General features: G+C 40.0%; 1 long non-coding RNA gene and 1 pseudogene across 16 annotated transcripts in view; one reads left to right on the top strand and one right to left on the bottom strand.

Annotated features, from left to right (window-relative positions):
* LOC122564379 (uncharacterized) overlaps positions 1-17,684 on the top strand; it is a 231,353-nt gene that overhangs the window by 123,147 nt on the left and 90,522 nt on the right. The window lies entirely within an intron of this gene.
* On the bottom strand, positions 14,751-15,439 carry LOC148141140 (uncharacterized; annotated as a pseudogene).

A 17,684-nucleotide genomic window follows, 5' to 3' on the forward strand; every position in this document is an offset into this window, starting at 1 on the left:
TGCTAAAATGGTTTACAGGTGATACTACACCTATTTGGCTGTGTTAATCCTTGGTCATCAAGTTATGGAATTGGCACTACCAATACTCCACAAAGCCTCCATCTCTCATATTTTAACATGACATATTCATTTCTTACCAAGGTGTTTTGAAAATTCCTTAATCAGGAAATTATATTTCTTCAGCTGGGATGATTAGGCATTTTTACTTCTCACTAACAAGGTATAAGTACTGTATTTCCAACATGTTCAGTTAAACACTTAATCATTTTACAGATCTAATAAGACTCCTAAAATGAATTGATAATAACAAATTGTTCTTTTTATATGCAAGAAAAAAACACTACTACAATTTAAGGAAAATTTATTGTAATATGAACTTTGTTTGATATCTATGACCATTCTATGAAGTAGAATATGGATCAATATTCTTGTAAATTGGAAAGAAAAAATGCTTGGAGAAGGATTATCTATAATAATATGCATAAAGTAATGATCAATCTAGATAATCAACCATGGATTAAATATTTGTTAATATCCTTTGAAGTCAGAGAATATTAACATTCAGATGAGCATGGCTACACATTAAGTGTAGAAAGCACACATCAATTGTCAGTGTGTATTTTACAATTCAAAACAAGGTACTAGCTAACAATCAAATTAAACATAATGTAAAAAATGAACTGAGTTAGCATTGCAATGAAATCTTGGAATTCAGATGGCATGTTAGAAATTGTGTGGGTTTCACCTGCACACTTGTATTAAACAGCACCCTTCCAAGTCAGCCATATTGTCAATAGTTATTGTCAGAAATAAGGGGACAATGGATAGCACAATTATTTGTCCTAAATAATTTTATTTATTGAAGCTAATTAATAAATAAATGATTAATAATTTGTTTATAAATAATTATAAATAATTTATTTATTGAAGCTAATTTGTTAAAGAGGCATCATTGTCTTTTCATCTCAAAAATACTTCATCAGTTAACAAATAAATTAGTTTGCATTGTAGTAGGATTAACATAACATCTTCCATTTACATAGGACATTTAACCTAATAAATAAGCCACTTCACATAAAATAACAAATTATCAAATAAAAATTAACAGGACATGAAAGGAGAATTTAGAAAATGTAAGTAAAAGTTTGACCAAAGAGGTAAATATAAAGAAACATCTTAAAGGAGGACAGGCAGAGACATATAGGGGAAGGAATTGTATATCGTACAGCCTAGGAGGCTGTAATCACAGCTGCCAGTGGTGGACTGAAAAAAACGACAGGGTCTGAATTGAAGAAGCCGAGATTTCAGAGGATTGTAGGGCGAAAGAAGCTTACAGAGGTAGAGAGTGGTAAAGCCATGCAGGGATTGTAAATCAAGGATAAAAATCTTAAAGTCAAGACTGCCAGATCTGAAGCTAATGTAGGTCAGCAAACATGAAAGTGTGTTGAGGGGTAGGGGGTGAATTGCAAATTAGGCAACAGGAGTTTTCAATGAGCTGACATTTACAAAGGATACAAGACGGAAGGCTGAACAACTGTGGCAGTTATCTTGTCACTTATTTCAGCATTATTTGATGAGATAGCATTGCTGATTGATTAATCTTTGTTATGTTTGCCTCAGTGGAGGCTCTCTTGTTTCTCATTTGGAAATATTTGCATTCAGTCCACATGCTGCAATTTAAGGAGATCATCTTGAATTAATATTTCAGTGCAACAATTAAGAGAGTGTTGTGTTATTCAACATGAAATCTTTAATGTGAGACTCCTTCCCCTTGTTGAAAAAAATGTGGCACTTATCAAATAAAAACGGTAAGTTCTTGAGTATTCACCTCATAGCCATGACACCAAAGACGTTATCCGATTATTTATCCCAATTATTTATTTGTGGGATAGTATTGTGCTTTTCCAAATAAAGTAAGTTACTATACTTTAATAATAATTGAAGGATTGTGAGATGCTTCCAGATGTCATGAAGAGTTGAAAGACATAAAATAAAACTTTATGTCCCTTAATTATAAATTATTACAAGTTATTTTCTAGCACAGTATTGCTAAACATTATATGGACCTGCTCCATTATGAATTGATGGGATAACCTTTAAAGTCAAAAAACAATGTAACTTATACAAAAATAATAAAACTAACAAGAAAACCAGAATTGTATTTACAATGAAATCCTCATTCAAAATAAGGTCCTTAACAAAAAAGGAGACACTCACATTTAGGTTGTACATTATCACATTGCTCAGAAACAGAAACCTCTCAAAGCACTTTATGCGAATGGACTTATATATGCAAACACTGCACTCAATTTATATACAGCAAGATCCCACTAATAGCAATTAAATGAATGACCAGTAAATCAGAAATTGGTAATAATAATTGAGGAAGAGATACTAGCCAAGATTCATGGAATCATTTGCTGCACAGGAAAGGTCATTTGGCCATCATGTCAGCTTCTCAAAGAGTAATCCAGGTCAGTCCCACTCCTCTGCTTGATCCCTAAAGCCTTTCAAATCAATTTCCTTCAAGTGCCCATTTAATTTTTTTTGTGGGCATAAGTTTCCAGGTCAGCACAGCTCACACATTTTTTCTTCAAATTCTGTTTGCATCTCACGTTTAAAATCTTAAATTTGTGCCCCCTATCCTTGTACAATCAGCTCATGAAAAGAACTTTTCATGTACACTCCATGAAATATTTCCTCAATCTCCTTGACTCGAAGGAGAACAATCTCAGTTTTTTAACACAATCTTGTAAGAAAAATACCATCCTTGGATCCTTTCTAATAAATCTCCCCTGGCTCCTGTCAAGAGCTTCCACATAGAGTCATAGAGATGTACAACATGGAAACAGACCTTTCGGTCCAACCCGACCATGCCGACCACATCTTTTCTAAAGTGTCGTGACCAGAACTGGGTGCAATAATTGGGGCCTAATCAGGGCTTTATAAAGGTTTAGCACCACTTCACTGATTTAGTCCTCAAAGGTCAGAATTTTCTAATTTGAATTTAGAACAGCAGCCAATTAATTTCATGGTATCATGTGCACCATAGCATGGAAGGAGTTATCTTGTGCTCATTCTCAGCTTGTTACTTACACAGGTGAGGTATTCAGCATGTTACTTGGTGAATTCTGACTCTAAGTGAGATAGAAATGATCACCACAGTCAGGATCTTCTAGCTTCCAAACCTCTGATGCTATATTTAAAGCCTAGCTGGGATGATTTGAACACAAATCCTCATCTAGCAATAGCATGGAGATGATGAATTAGTCAGCGTTAAACTTCTGTGGCATTGCCATTTAGATATTTGCATATAACAGCAACAAACCCTATGAACATGCATTCTCACCATTACTCTGGACCTCTTTGGTAGATCTTCATCTGCTACTTATCCCTTTGGGACTGTGTGGCAGCTGTTAGAAATTGCTGCCCATGTTGGGGTTGCTGAAGTTATTTTAGCCAGTCTCCTATGATTTTTTTGTCACTAGGGCTAGGCCACAAGAAAAACAGGCATGGAATTGAACCTTTCAGCTCTATGAGCAGATAACCTTCATCAGAGGGATGAAGTAGTGTTTTTGAAGAGGTGCCTAAGCCTTCCTATCCTAAAGAATTGAGCTGAATGTTATGGTTTAGATTAGATTAGATTACTTACAGTGTGGAAACAGACCCTTCGGCCCAACAAGTCCACATCAACTCGCCGAAGCGCAACCCGCCCAGACCCATTCCCCTACATTTACCCCTTCACCTAACACTACGGGCAATTTAGTGTGGCCAGTTCACTTAACCTGCACATTTTTTGAATTGTGGGAGGAAACCGGAGCACCCAGAGGAAACCCACGCAGAAACGGGGAGAATGTGTAAACTCCATACAGAGAGTTGCCTGAGGTGGGAATTGAACCTGCGTCTCTGGCGCTGTGAGGCAACAGTACTAACCACTGTGCCACCGTGCTGCTCATGGTCTCACAGTGTGGCATGGAACTTTCCAAGGAGGTCACTGTCATGCCTCAATAAGGAGCTCTGAAGTATATGTCTTTTCCAAATGCACAGTAAAGAACCTAAGTGTCTATACTTCTTTGCAAGTAGACCTCTGCCAGTAAGTCACTGTGAGATCCCCACCTCCCTCCCACATTATAGCTCACATCCTTGCAGATTTAATTGTCTATGTGAGGATGTGGCAGCTGTGATGCATTGTCTTCTTGTATTTGCTGCAGTTTGTCTTTGCCAAATAGTAACAAGTGATTTAGCTTTAAAACACCTTATTACGGTAAAGTGTGTTGAGCTTACAAAACAAGGAGATATGCTGTAAGCACAATGCTATGTCCATGATTACTTGAGGCCATGATTTGTTCTCTGCATTCTACGACAATTACTGATGTCCAGATGAAGTGAGAATTGGGCAGATGGATAACATTGCTTAATCAGTGAAGGAAGATTGACTTATTGCAGGGCCTCAAAATGAATATTGCAAACTCTGCACCAATTGGAAGAAAAATAAGTAACTTACTCATCCCACTTTGAATGTGGTCCCAGCCATTTTATGAATTCATTGTACTTTCAGTCCCACAAGGCATGGTTCCAACATTGTGTTTGTGTGAATGTCTTGCAAACTCTGCCTGTGACCCACAAATTATTTCCCTCCCCCCACTTTCTTTATGTTCCCTTTTGAGTTCCTGTTTCTGTGGACACCACCCCACTAAACACCCCTCCCCTTTGACTTTCACACTTCACCACTTTCTCCAAGCAATGTGTTGTGTTTCCCATGTAAGATGCTGAGACATGCTGCAGCTCTGACATTGATGTAGTGCCAGTGGTGATAAGTCATCCCCATCTCTTCCAAGCTCCAAAGGGCCACAAGCTGCCTGCCTTTTCTTCTGCCTGCATCCAAAGCACTTCCAAAGATCTTGTGCACTAAAAAACTAGCTAAGACCCATAATAGGCTTTCATTCTAAGTAAGTGCTAAAGACTCAATGCACTAAAAAAACAGACTGAGGTCCAGAAGATGCCTGGCTCCATGTCAGCCCTAGATTTCTGACTGTACTTAAGCACAAAATGTTTTCCCAGAAGCATGCAAGGCCTGACTGATCCTTACCTCCAAAATATATCATTAACTGCTGATTTGGGCTAAGACCAAGCATTATATTGTTGTGAGGGTATTGCTTTGCTAATGCCAAGTTGCATGGATGAAGAGGACAGGAAGAATATGCGCTTTGATCATTTTGAGCAGGAGATTTGGTTTCTTATGAGAAGCTAGATAACCTGCACAGCCTTTGCATGAGCTGCATTGATACTGATAAGATAATTTGTGTTGCAGACGTTTCGTCCCCTGTCTAGGTGACATCCTCAGTGCTTGGGAGCCTCCTGTGAAGCGCTTCTGTGATGTTTCCTCCGGCATTTGTTGTGGTTTGAATTTGCCGCTTCCGGTTGTCAGTTCCAGCTGTCCGCTGCAGTGGTCGGTATATTGGGTCCAGGTCGATGTGCTTATTGATTGAATCTGTGGATGAGTGCCATGCCTCTAGGAATTCCCTGGCTGTTCTCTGGAAGCGGCAGATTCAAACCACTACAAATGCCGGAGGAAAGATCACAGAAGCGCTTCACAGGAGGCTCCCAAGCACTGAGGATGTCACCTAGACAGGGGACGAAACATCTGCAACACAAATTCCCAGCTCAGCGAACAGAACCACAACAACGAGCACCCGAGCTACAAATCTTCTCACAAACTTGAACTGATAAGACAAGTTGTAAGGTACCCATTCTGCTTCACCAGTAGAACTTTGGCACTGTCAAGTGTCTCGCTTGTGGAGACAAAAATTACCAGTGCAATGTTACTTAATTGTGTTGTACTAATAATGAAAAGCAAATACATTGAAATAAGCTTTTTGCCACCAGCTATCTAGGTGAGTTTTACTCAACATTGAAAATTTGATATTTAAATTCTCACCTGATTAAGTCATATCACTCACCATTACTTCCATCACCTCAGCACCTACTGTGTCAGTTTTGTATATTTTGATGACATCACCTCCAATTCTTCTATCATCCAAGATTCAGATCTCACCCCGTGACTTGAATACATAAAATCAAGGCGTATTCTGCAATGTAGGACTGACGGAGCACTGTGCTATCAGAGATACTGTAATTTCAATGAGACATTAAACTGGTGTGCCACCTACTTGCACAGTTGGATGTAAAATCGTTTTGCAGGCTCTAATGGAAGGAGCATTGGGGCCACTGAACTCATTCCTTGAGGCCATGTCTCTCTGAACCATAGCAAGGGAAGTATTCATTCCCCCATGAATCAAGGCAACTCATACCAGCCACAGTGTGCTGAGTCTCCACTTCACAATCAGCACTGTTGCTTTGAAAGAGGAGAAATTCACAATGTAAATTATGAGCAACATATTTAGGAACCACTGGCTTAGGGATTTGATTCATCCTTACCATTCAATATAAAGAAGTTGTATGAGTGATCATAATAATAAGCAGGAAAGGCATGTGCTTTGGCCATGAAATAAATACCAATGATATATATGTGTTCTATCAAATATCAGATATCAAGTAGTGACTTTAAGACTGTAACCTAATCTGAGGGTTGAATAAATGCTTGCAAGCTGCTGGGATATTTTATGTCATTCTGAACCATTCGGTTCTAGTATCAGAAATCGTTATAGGTTGTGCTCCATCTGTTTCTCATATTGCAGCCTCAATATTTTCTGCCTAAGTCACATTTAAAATCTATAGTTTTTTAAAAAATCAAATAAATGAAGATATATCTAACTATATATCTATTGATTCAAAGCAGAGTTGAATTGATAATCCAGACATCCAAGACCACTTTGGTAAGGAATAATAGTAATGTGTAAATGAGGGTTTAAAGTGTGATTGTGACTGACTAGCCATATAAACAACCAACTAGAATAGCTTTGTAGGGTAACCAGTTAACCATTAACAGTTGAGAGGTTGGACAGTGTGGTTTCTATCTGAGTAGGCTGATTATCTATTCATTGTTTTCCATAATACAGAAACAAATTAGGAACTAAATTAAAGCAACTATCCTGCCAAAATACTTTCATACTTATGTGCACACCTGCACACTTTTGTCTTCTAAACTTTTGTGTACTCCTGTGAAGAAATAATAAAATAACAGTAAAACAAGTTCAACCACTCAGCGTGTCAACCTAAAAAAAACCTATTTATAAAACACGATGCAAATTTTAATCTTAATCACAATACAACCCTCAAAATGAGCAAGTACAGAAGGTAGTATCCAATAAAAAAATGCCTTCAGGAAAAGTATTTTAAAAAACTGAATCTTTATTATGCAGTAAAAAGCAAAGCTAATTACATAGATTCATATCACTTTGTGTGTTCAGCTGTTGCTAACTTTAAACCAGATGTAAGTACTGAATAACAAATACTTTATTGAGAATGCCCACATTAAAGTTTTTTCAGATTAATCTTAGTTCGTTAAAAATGTAACACCTTTATTGAGAAGTATAACTTCAAGTGCTGTGGAGTAGATAGCCTGATTTGTTTACACATAGCAGGTGTACTATGCTTATCTTATCTGTAATATAATACATAACAGCTGTGGACATCTGTTTCAATTAATAATTTACCAGTATTACAAGATACTTATTCAAATATTTTGCTCTGTGTTCACTGAATAATGGAGTGGTTTCTTTTCAAACAGCCTTATCAGCACTGTGGCCTGAGCAAGGCTGTGTTAACTGGATAATAATAGACAGGAACAATATTAAAAGGAAAATGCCATTCAGGTACTAAATAACTACAGTATAGAAATCCAAAAGAATAAATATATCTACACATCATAGGATTTTTATTGATATTCAAAAATTCTAAAATAGAGGCTGGAAGATTCACAGCTGGTTACCAATAGATGGCCAGCTGTCAGCTCCATTCAGCTTTGTGCAGCATGGTGCTGAGCAAGATCAAGTCAGACTGCCAGGCAAAATACACCTGAAAATGATTTGAGTCAAAGATGACATTGTAGGGAGGATGTGACAATTTCATTTGGAAAGAAGTGTGTTTAAAAATAAACTTCAGGAAAGAAAGAAAGAAAAGATTTCCATTTACATGGTATTTCTCACAACCTCAGGATGCCTTAATATGCATATTGTGCTGAAAGTATTTACATCACTTTTAATAAAATGTTTTGTCAAAGTTTTTTAGAATAGATAAGCATTTTGTTTCCTGGCACACAGTTCAGCGTGAATAATAACAAAGAAATGTGTGTATCCTCTAACCATTTTCAGTTCTTCTAAGGAAGCTTTCTTGATAGCACACACTAGTTATTGTGTGCACATCCTGAAATAAATAGAGTAGAATCTTACCAGCTCCTGAACTATGTTGACCATGGCGAGAAAGTTCAGAAAATCGAGTGAGTTTCTCAATATCCAGAGCAAAAACTATCCAATTTTCAAACTAAGTGTTGGTAGCAAGACAAGATTGTCATTAGTAAACAGCAGAGGCCTACCGCCTCCTTATTGCTTAAACTCACCTTGTTACTATGGAGTTTCTTATTCTGCCGCCCACTACAAAAGAACTAGCCAATGAGATTTTGAACATGATAGTATGAGCAGGTATCTGGAGATTCAGGAGACCTTCCATGGTACCCACACACCCCATGATTATGTATATCAGCCTTTCTGCATTATCATGGCACATGTCTTACAGTATGCTTCTGCACTTTAATGCTACACTTTGGAGCGCACTGTCACCTTTTATTGAAATGCTGTGGCAAGGCCACTTTACATACAAGGAGACTCATGTATTGGACCAAGTTGCAACTCAAGACTGCCCACTTGCTCTCTTAGCACTCATTCACTTTGTGCCTACTATGATGCATAGAGCATATCTGCCTTGCCTTTTTGCATTTTGTCCCCTTAGCCAAAGCTTAAAAGCTCACAGTATATTTATCCTGCTTTGTCTTTCAGCACAGACACAAAGCAGGCAGCTTGTAATAATTACCAGTAATCATCACTCAAAGGGGTGAACATGTTGCTGTACAGTATCAATCTCACATTTGCATCATGCACCAGCCACCTATGAGTCAAACACACTGCATGTGTGTCAATCAAGGAACTATGTATCAATGCCTAAGGGATATAGTCCTCTCAATCAGGTCAAGAGAGACAGCCTTTGGTCAGTCAGGACAAAGACTCCAATATCAGTCCAGGAGTTTGGGCATGGTCAGTAGGCTGCTCTGAATGATCACTGTCAAGGGTCTGTACCTCTACAGTTTGGAGAGTTGGCCATAGTCAGCCCTGTGGGTCCAATCCAACTAGTCTACCCAATGTTTGTCAACCATCCACAAGGCAGAAGTCAGGATTGTGATGGAATACTCCCCAATAACTTGGCTGAGTGCAGCTCCAATAACACTCAAGAAGCATGACACCATCCAAGACAAATCAGTTGCTTGATTGCCACCACATGACTAATATCCACTCCTTCCACCACTGTAGCTGTTTACAGCAGTGTGTACAATCTACAAGGTGCACTGCAGAAATTCACCAAAAACCCTGAGACAAGACCTTCCAAAATTATGACTACTACCATCTACATGGACACGGGCAGAATATAAAGTGAAATACCATCACCTGCAAGTTCCACTCCATGCTACCCACCATTCTGACTTGGAAACTTATTGTTGTTCATTCAATGATGTTGGGTTGAAATCCTGGAATTATTCCCTAACAGTCTACCTACAATACATGGACTGCAGCAGTTGAAGAAGGCATCTCACCACCACCTTCCATGTTTCTTTCCATCTTGAAGTAACTAACAAGTGTCACCACACTTGGAATGAGTGGGTTAAGTATCTCATTCTATGAGGGAGGGGGCTTCAAGTGAGGACAATGTGAAGACCTTCAAAGGGGAATAGTATTACACGGACACTCAAACACTGAAGTTGAAACACACCTGTAAGTAATACATGCTTTGTGAACTTTAGGTATTAACCTCCTATATACAATGTAAATGTTCACCCCAGGCACTCTTCACCACTTCGCACAGTATCAGAAATCAATTTCAGTAATGGCTGAAACATAGAAAATAGAAGCAGGAATAGGCCAGTCAGCCCATCCATTCAAAGTGATCATGGCTGATCATCTAACTTGGTATCCTGCTCCTTTCTCCCCATACTCTTTGATATCTTTAGCCCAAACTCCATCTTCAAAATATTTAATGTTTTAGGCTGAACCCTTTTCTGTGGCAGAGAATTCCACAAGCTCACCACTTTCTGGTTGAAGAAATTTCTTTTCACCCCAGTCCTACCCCATTTTCTTAAACTGTGACTCCTATTTCTGGATTCCCCCACCAGCTCAAACATCCTTCCTGCTTTTATCCTGTCTAATCCTGTTAGCATTTAATAGAGTTCTATGAGATGTCCCTTTATCCTATCCAGTGAATATAATGCTAACTAATGTGATTTCCTTTCATACATCAGTCCTGCCATTCCAAGAATCAATTTACGAAACCTTTGTTTCATTCCCTCCATAACCAAAATTTGTTTCCTCAGATAAAGAAACCAAGACTGTACACAGCACTCCAAATGTGCTCTTACCAAGGCCCTGTGCAGTTGCAGCAAGACATCCCTGCTCCTGTACTTTTGCCTCCATGCAGCAGCCATGTGCAGACTCAAGTGGGCCAGGCATAGATTTGAGTGAGGCATATGCTGACTCGTGGAGGTGGCTTCGGAGACAAATTTGGGTTCACAGCAAGTTCTGCATCTGTGCCACCGTGGGCATAGTGGGCATAGTGGGCACTGTGAGGCAACAGTGCTAACCACTGTGCCACCGTGGGCGGCACGGTGGCACAGTGGTTAGCACTGTTGCCTCACAGTGCCAGAGACCCGGGTTCAATTCCCGCCTCAGGCGACTGACTGTGTGGAGTTTGCATGTACTCCCCGTGTCTGCGTGGGTTTCCTCCGGGTGCTCCGGTTTCCTCCCACAGTCCAAAGATGTGCAGGGTCAGGTGAATTGGCCATACTAAATTGCCCGTAGTGTTCGGTAAGGGGTAAATGTAGGGGTATGGGTGGGTTCGCTTCGGCGGGTCACTGTGGACTTGTTGGGCCGAAGGGCCTGTTTCCACACTGTAATGTAATATAATCTGTAATCTGTAATGTAATCTGTAATCTGTAATCTGAGGTGGTCCTGGAGCTGACATTTGGCTGCTGCAGTGGAGGTGAGTTTGGCTTCATGGTGTCTGTATCCAGTGCAGATTCATGGAGGCAGCGGTGGAGGTGAGTTTAGACCAGTACAAGACCTGGCGGCACCGGAAATGACTACATTGGTGGGGTGGGCCTGAGGTAGACTCATGGCAGTGGCGGAAGCAAATTTGGGCCAGTGCAGTATTTGGCAGCATCAGTGGAGTCTGCATTGGCAAGGTCTAGCAAGAACTCATTGTGGCGAGGGCGTCAGTGGAGGCGAGACTGCGCTGAAGAAGGGGGGCAGGTGCCAAAGCTTCCTCCATGGTTTCTGTGCTCTCTTCCTGAAAGGTGGATGAGGCGATATCTTGCAAGGCCTGCTTCTGTCCACAGAGATTGTAGTAATGCCACTCATACCAACAAGAGACAAAAGAGAGAAGGCATCCTGGACAAGGGGTAGAAGTTGTGGCCTATTAAGAATACCTGCACAGTGCGGCTAATGGGAGAGGAGTACAACAATCTAGAGCAATACTTCTTACTTGGTTACTGAGACATGGATGTTTCTGTGTCACCACAGAATCAGTCCTAGACCTTGGTGGCAAGAGCCAGGATCCTCTCTTCATAGAAGGTGTGGAGCTGAATCCCGTGCCTTGTTGGGATGTGAGTGCAATATCAGGGAGAAGATGGTGAAACTTAACCAGGCAGAGAAGGTCATTGGCTTTCTTGTGGCATTGCTGCATGTATCTCTGGACCTTGGAGACTGCACTGAGCCAAGTAGCATCCTCACACTAGCTGGCAGAGTCTGTTGTTGTTCCATCCTCTATTTCTCCTGGAGGCCCTCATCTGTATCACCTAATGAGAAGAACCTCCAGGTTCCTATCTGCAAAACAGTGTGGGAATTTCCCTTATTTGCCATGTCTTGGCCAAATGTCATGAACTGTTCAGAGTAGCCCCAGACTGCCAGTACATGACCTTGTGCAAAATGGTCTTTAAAATATTGCGCTGGTGTCAAAGATTCTGGTAACAGCAAATACATCCACCTATGCTGACTGGGAGATTTGGGTTACCATAGACAAATAGGGAATCTGAGGGGCATGTTAGGTCATTAATGAGGTGAGTTGGGGACAATAGCACAACAAAGCTCACTTGGCCTTGTGGAGAGAAAGTCTCATGAAACTTGACATAAATGATGCTTTGCCAATTTCTGGTCAGCTTCAACCCAAAGTATTTTCTGGTATGTCAATACATAAAGGCACCACAAGATTCATTTTCCTATCATTTAATTTCCTTGTTCCTCAATGAGGAAAGCAGCCTTCAAATTCAGATTCCATTCTGAAACTGACTTACACTCGATAGCAATGAGACTCAGAATTCAGAGAACAGCATTGACTCCTGATTTACTTGTCCTTAACAGCTGTCTTGTTCCTGATGCCAAACTTAAAACTGCTTATTTCAATGTTCCATGCAGTCTATTTTTATAATTTAGAATTGCAAAGAAAAGAGGGAGGGGTACCTGTGTAGTCAGTTAGATTCATGCAAAATAAAAAATATTTTACACACTGAGTCATCCAAACCAGGAGTGTCTTCATCTAGAATATCAGTGGGTTGTTATTAATTGCCTCAGGCCAGAAGGTTACGTGTGAGGAGAGAGGCAGGGAAATCTGAGAGGATCCACATTTGCTATTGTCATCTAGAGACTTGTTGGAAAATGAGAACCGAATCAGTCTTATCTTTAAAGTATCTTTCTTCCCCAAATGAAAGTTTGTCAGAGTAACATTCTGGGGTCACAAACAAAGAATGGCCTCCTTGTGCAAGATAGTCCAGGTTCCAGCATTTTTGAAATTGTATTCAGCATGAGTCAGCAGCAATGGGAGATCATTACAATGATATGAATACACTGTCTAAGAAGGTGGTGGGAAGAGATTTAATTGTAACTTGTAAGAGAAAATTAGATATAAAGTTGAAAAGGAAAACAAATGCAGGGGATAAAAGGAAAGGGCAAAGAGCGGGATTAATTGGATAGCCTTTTCAGAGAGCTAACATAAGCATAGGCTCTGAGAAACAGAAAAACTGAATAATAATATTAAAGTTCCTTCTCTGTTAGTTTGCATACCTCTGAAAAATTATTTATTGAGCAAAATCTGTACTAAGAGTACAATTTTACTTTGCCTTCTAAAAGATATATACTAGGAATGTTAAAAAGTCTCAGAAAAGAGAGCCTGTCAGTCCAGTACAGAGCAGACGCGTAGTCTTCATTTCTGAAAAACAGATTGCAAACCAGATGCCCTATAGTTTAACATGTGTAATAACTTGAGCTGTTGAGTTGCTGCTGTCTTGTCACTTTGCTATAGACTAACTCATGGGATTAAACTTGGCTTTTTTTAAAATTGAAAATAAATCAAACACAGGTTTAAAAAACTCTGCTACCCAAATACATACTACATTTAGCTTGAACAGTTGTTTTAATAGATTTTTTATTGAAAATTTAACATGTTTTTACAAGTTTACAAAAGAAAACTAAAAAAAAATCTCAAGTATAAACATTGATATACAGTTAAATCTTAAATAAATGATAACCAAAATCTATCAAACAAGCAAACAGAAATACCAGGAGAGAAAAAAAGACAAAACTCAACTAACTACTCATCTAACTTACAACTAACCAGAGCGTATCATTAAAATTCTTACATTATTCAAGAGAAAAAAAAACCAACAGATAACACATAAATTGAGCAGTGATATACATGCTCAGAATGTGTTAACATCAGGTCACAACAAAACCCGTATTTATCCAAAACATCCCGAGCATAGAGCATATAAAATTCACAAAAATAAAAGCTCTTTAGTACATTCAGATCAATATAATAAAAAAAAGGTATAAAACGTATTTAAACGGAGATCTTCCCCCTTATTCCCAGGGGGCATCACTTCCTTTCCAAAAAACCCATCATAACCTCTCCCAACCAGTGCCCCACCCTTGACCCAGGTACCCCACGATAGGATAAAGAAAATTCAAGTATACTACTGAACTAGAACTAACAGTGAGTACCCTATCCCCCCCACCCACACCAACACCAACACCTGGATATATTTGGTAATGTTAATACCATATATGAACATATATGGCTATAAAATTACAGTCTCAGCAAATAATAATTAAATATATTAATACAAACTAACAGGGAAAAACAACCCCGCTCCCAAGGACAAAGATAAAATAAAATAAGGTAGCCACCTTCCCCCCATCTACATTAACTAGACCCCCTGGCCTATTTACACACAAAAAAAGGGGGAAAGAAAATCACTAAGTAAAGGATGAATAAATAAACCTTTCTTCCCAACCCCCGGAGATAATATTAAACAGTAAGGTAATGAAAGGAAAAAAAAAGAGGGGGTAAACTGGGGTGGGGGTAGAGCAAAACAACATCAATTAACTCTTATCATTTGTCTAAGAGAGTCAAAAAGTTCCTTGGCCTTCTCCGGTGATCCGAAGTTATATACGGACCCTTCATGGCTAAAGCGTAGTATAGCTGGGTAGTGCAAGGAGTATTGAATGTTTAAATCCCTTAAACGCTTCTTTGCTTCATCAAACGCCTTCCTCTTTTGGACCAAAGCTGGGGAAAAGTCCTGAAATAACAATCTTGGATCCTTTATAAATCATGGCTTGGGGATCTTTCCCAAAATTTCTGGAGGCTTCCAAGAGCATCTGCCTCACCTTATAGCTCTGCAGCCAGAACAGGACCGGGCGGGGGTGCTGGTTCGAGCCGGGCCTGCGTATTGCAACCTGGTAGGCTCATTCCACCCTTACCTGGCCTGATCCAGCCTCCAGATTCAATAACTGCGGAAGCCACTGTTCAAGGAACCTTGTAAGCTGGCCTTCTTCTTCCCGTTCGGGATGGCCCATCAAACGAATATTTTTTGACGACCTCGATTTTCGAGGTTGTCAATGTGACTCTCAAAGGTCAGGACTTGCTGCTCGAGAGTCCGGACCCGATCCACGGCCGATTCTGCAATGGCCTCGGAGGTAGCGGCCTTTAGCTCTGCCCCACCGACTCGGCGCTCGATTTCCTCGCTGTCTCGGTCGTGCTTTTGTAGGGCGGCCGAGAATGAATTCCATCGACTTCGGGACTCTTCAATGAAAGCATTGATCTTCGCGTCGAGTTTGGAGATTATTTCCACGAGGCTCGCCACCATAGGTAAGTCCCCTGGGGCGGCTGCAGACTCCTCTGCTGCAGCTGGGGAGGGTGGGGGAGGGGCTCCTTTCTCCCTAGTCATTTACAGGAGAATGAACTGTTAAATTTAGTACTCAACCACTAGTTATATTAAGTAAAAACTATTTTTAATTGATTTGGTGAGTGTGGTGGAGAAGGGTGACCCACTTTGCCTAGGTCTTGGGAGGAGCACTATAGACTCAGGCTTGCTGAGTCGCCGCCATCTTGGATCTCCAGCTTGAACAGTTAAATTGGAAAGATTCCGTGGGAAATGTCAATTTTTTTAGGCAAATTAATCAATGATATTAAAATAGTTTTTAGTTTCTATGCAGTGTAATCTACCTTAAGCTACTTTCTTTCAGGAATTAACCCATTAATTTTATTTATTACCAATAGCTCCACTGTTCTTGTTGCAAATCTGAGGCTTCCAATCTATTTAGATGAAAATATTTTAGATCAGACTCTCTACTTACAATAAACATCCTGGATTTTGCCATTGACAAGAAATTGAACTGGACTAACTGTATAAAAATTATGGCTACAAGAGTGGCCCAAAGGCTGGGAATTATGGGATGGGTAACTCACCTCCTCACTCTTCAAATTATATACAAGGCATAAGTCAGGGATGTGATGGAATACTGTTCATTTAGATGGATAATTCCAACTCCAATAACACTCAAGAAGCTTAATACTATTCAGGACAAAGCAGCCTGCTTGACTGGCACACTGTCCACCAATAACAATGTTAATTCTCTCCATCACACAGCCAGTAGTATGTACCATGTACAAGATGCAGTGCAGCAACTCAGCAAGAACCCTTAGACAGCATTTTCCAAAGCTGCAAAGTCTACTACTTGGAAGCACAAAGGCAGCAGATACTTGTGAGCACCAACACTTGCAAGATTTCCTCTAACACCACAGACCATCCTAACTTGGAAATGTATCACTGCTGTTCCTTCACTATCACTGAGTCAAAATCCAGGAACTTCTTTCCTAACAGTGCTGTGGGTGTACCTACACTATATGGACTGCAGTGGTTGGAGAAGGCAACTCACCAACTTATTCTCAGCAGCAATTAGGGTTGGACAATAAATGCTGGACCAGCCAGCAATGCCCAAACCTTAGAAATGAATTTAAGGAGTTAAGTCAATGGCTATCATTTCAGAAGGCAGAATATTTTACAATGTTAAATAGAAGAAATGTGTACGTTCATTTAAAGCGAAATGATATTTTACATTGGAATCTTGAAATAAAGACTCCATTAATTACAGACCAGATCTTGATTTCTTGATTGCTGTGAAATCAGACAATACTTGGATAGTTGGAACTGACCCAAACAAGACATGTGATAAAAAGAACAGAATGCAGGAGGCTGAAAGTGGAAATAATTGTCAGAAGTTTGAACTTTCTTACAGCTACTTAGTTATCATGCTCAAGTTTATACCTAATAATTGCTTTATCTTTCAGTTCATCTATTCCACTCCAACACCATCCATTCTTAGTGAATTTTGAGAAGATTTGTAGCTCAGGTTGAGGTTTTGGATATAGGTTGCTCGCTGAGCTGGAAGGTTCATTTCCAGATGTTTCGTCACCCTATTAGGTAACATCTTCAGTGGGCCTGAGGTGAAGCACTGCTGAAAATTCCTGCTTTCTATTGAAATGTTTGGGTTTCTTTGGTTTGGTGATGTTATTTCCGGTGGTGATGTTATTTCCTGTGGTGAAGTCACTTCTTGTTCCTTTTGTCAGGGGTGGTAGATGGTGTCTAACTCGATGTGCTTGTTGATAGAGTTCCGGTTGGAATGCCATGCTTCTAGGAATTCTCGTGTCCTTCCTCATCCGTATTGAGGATACAAGTGAGAGAGGGTCATGTCTTTTTGTGGCTGGTTGGTGTTCATGTATCCTGGTGGCTAGTTTTATGCTGTTTGTCCAATGTAGTGTTTGTTCCGGTCCTGGCACGGTATTTTGTAAATGACATTAATTTTGCTTATTGTACTCTCTCACTAATATCCTCATGTACGGATGAAGAAGGACACAACTTCGACTGGGACAACACATCCATCCTAGGACAGGCCAAACAAAGACAAACACGAGAATTCCTAGAAGCATGGCATTCCAACCGGAACTCTATCAACAAGCACATCGAGTTAGACCCCATCTACCACCCCATGACAAAAGGAACAAGAAGTGACTTCACCACAGGAAATAACATCCAAAACCGTCCATTCTCTTAAATGCTCTGCTTCTCTGACTCCAGCTTTTTGTTCCAGTCTTCCTTCTTTTGGTCTGCAGTTTGTGATCAAGCTTTCACC

Source organism: Chiloscyllium plagiosum, unplaced genomic scaffold (assembly GCF_037043375.1).
Source record: "Chiloscyllium plagiosum isolate Xiang-an unplaced genomic scaffold, Cpla_swu_hap1 HiC_scaffold_34, whole genome shotgun sequence".
Lineage (NCBI taxonomy): Eukaryota > Metazoa > Chordata > Chondrichthyes > Orectolobiformes > Hemiscylliidae > Chiloscyllium > Chiloscyllium plagiosum.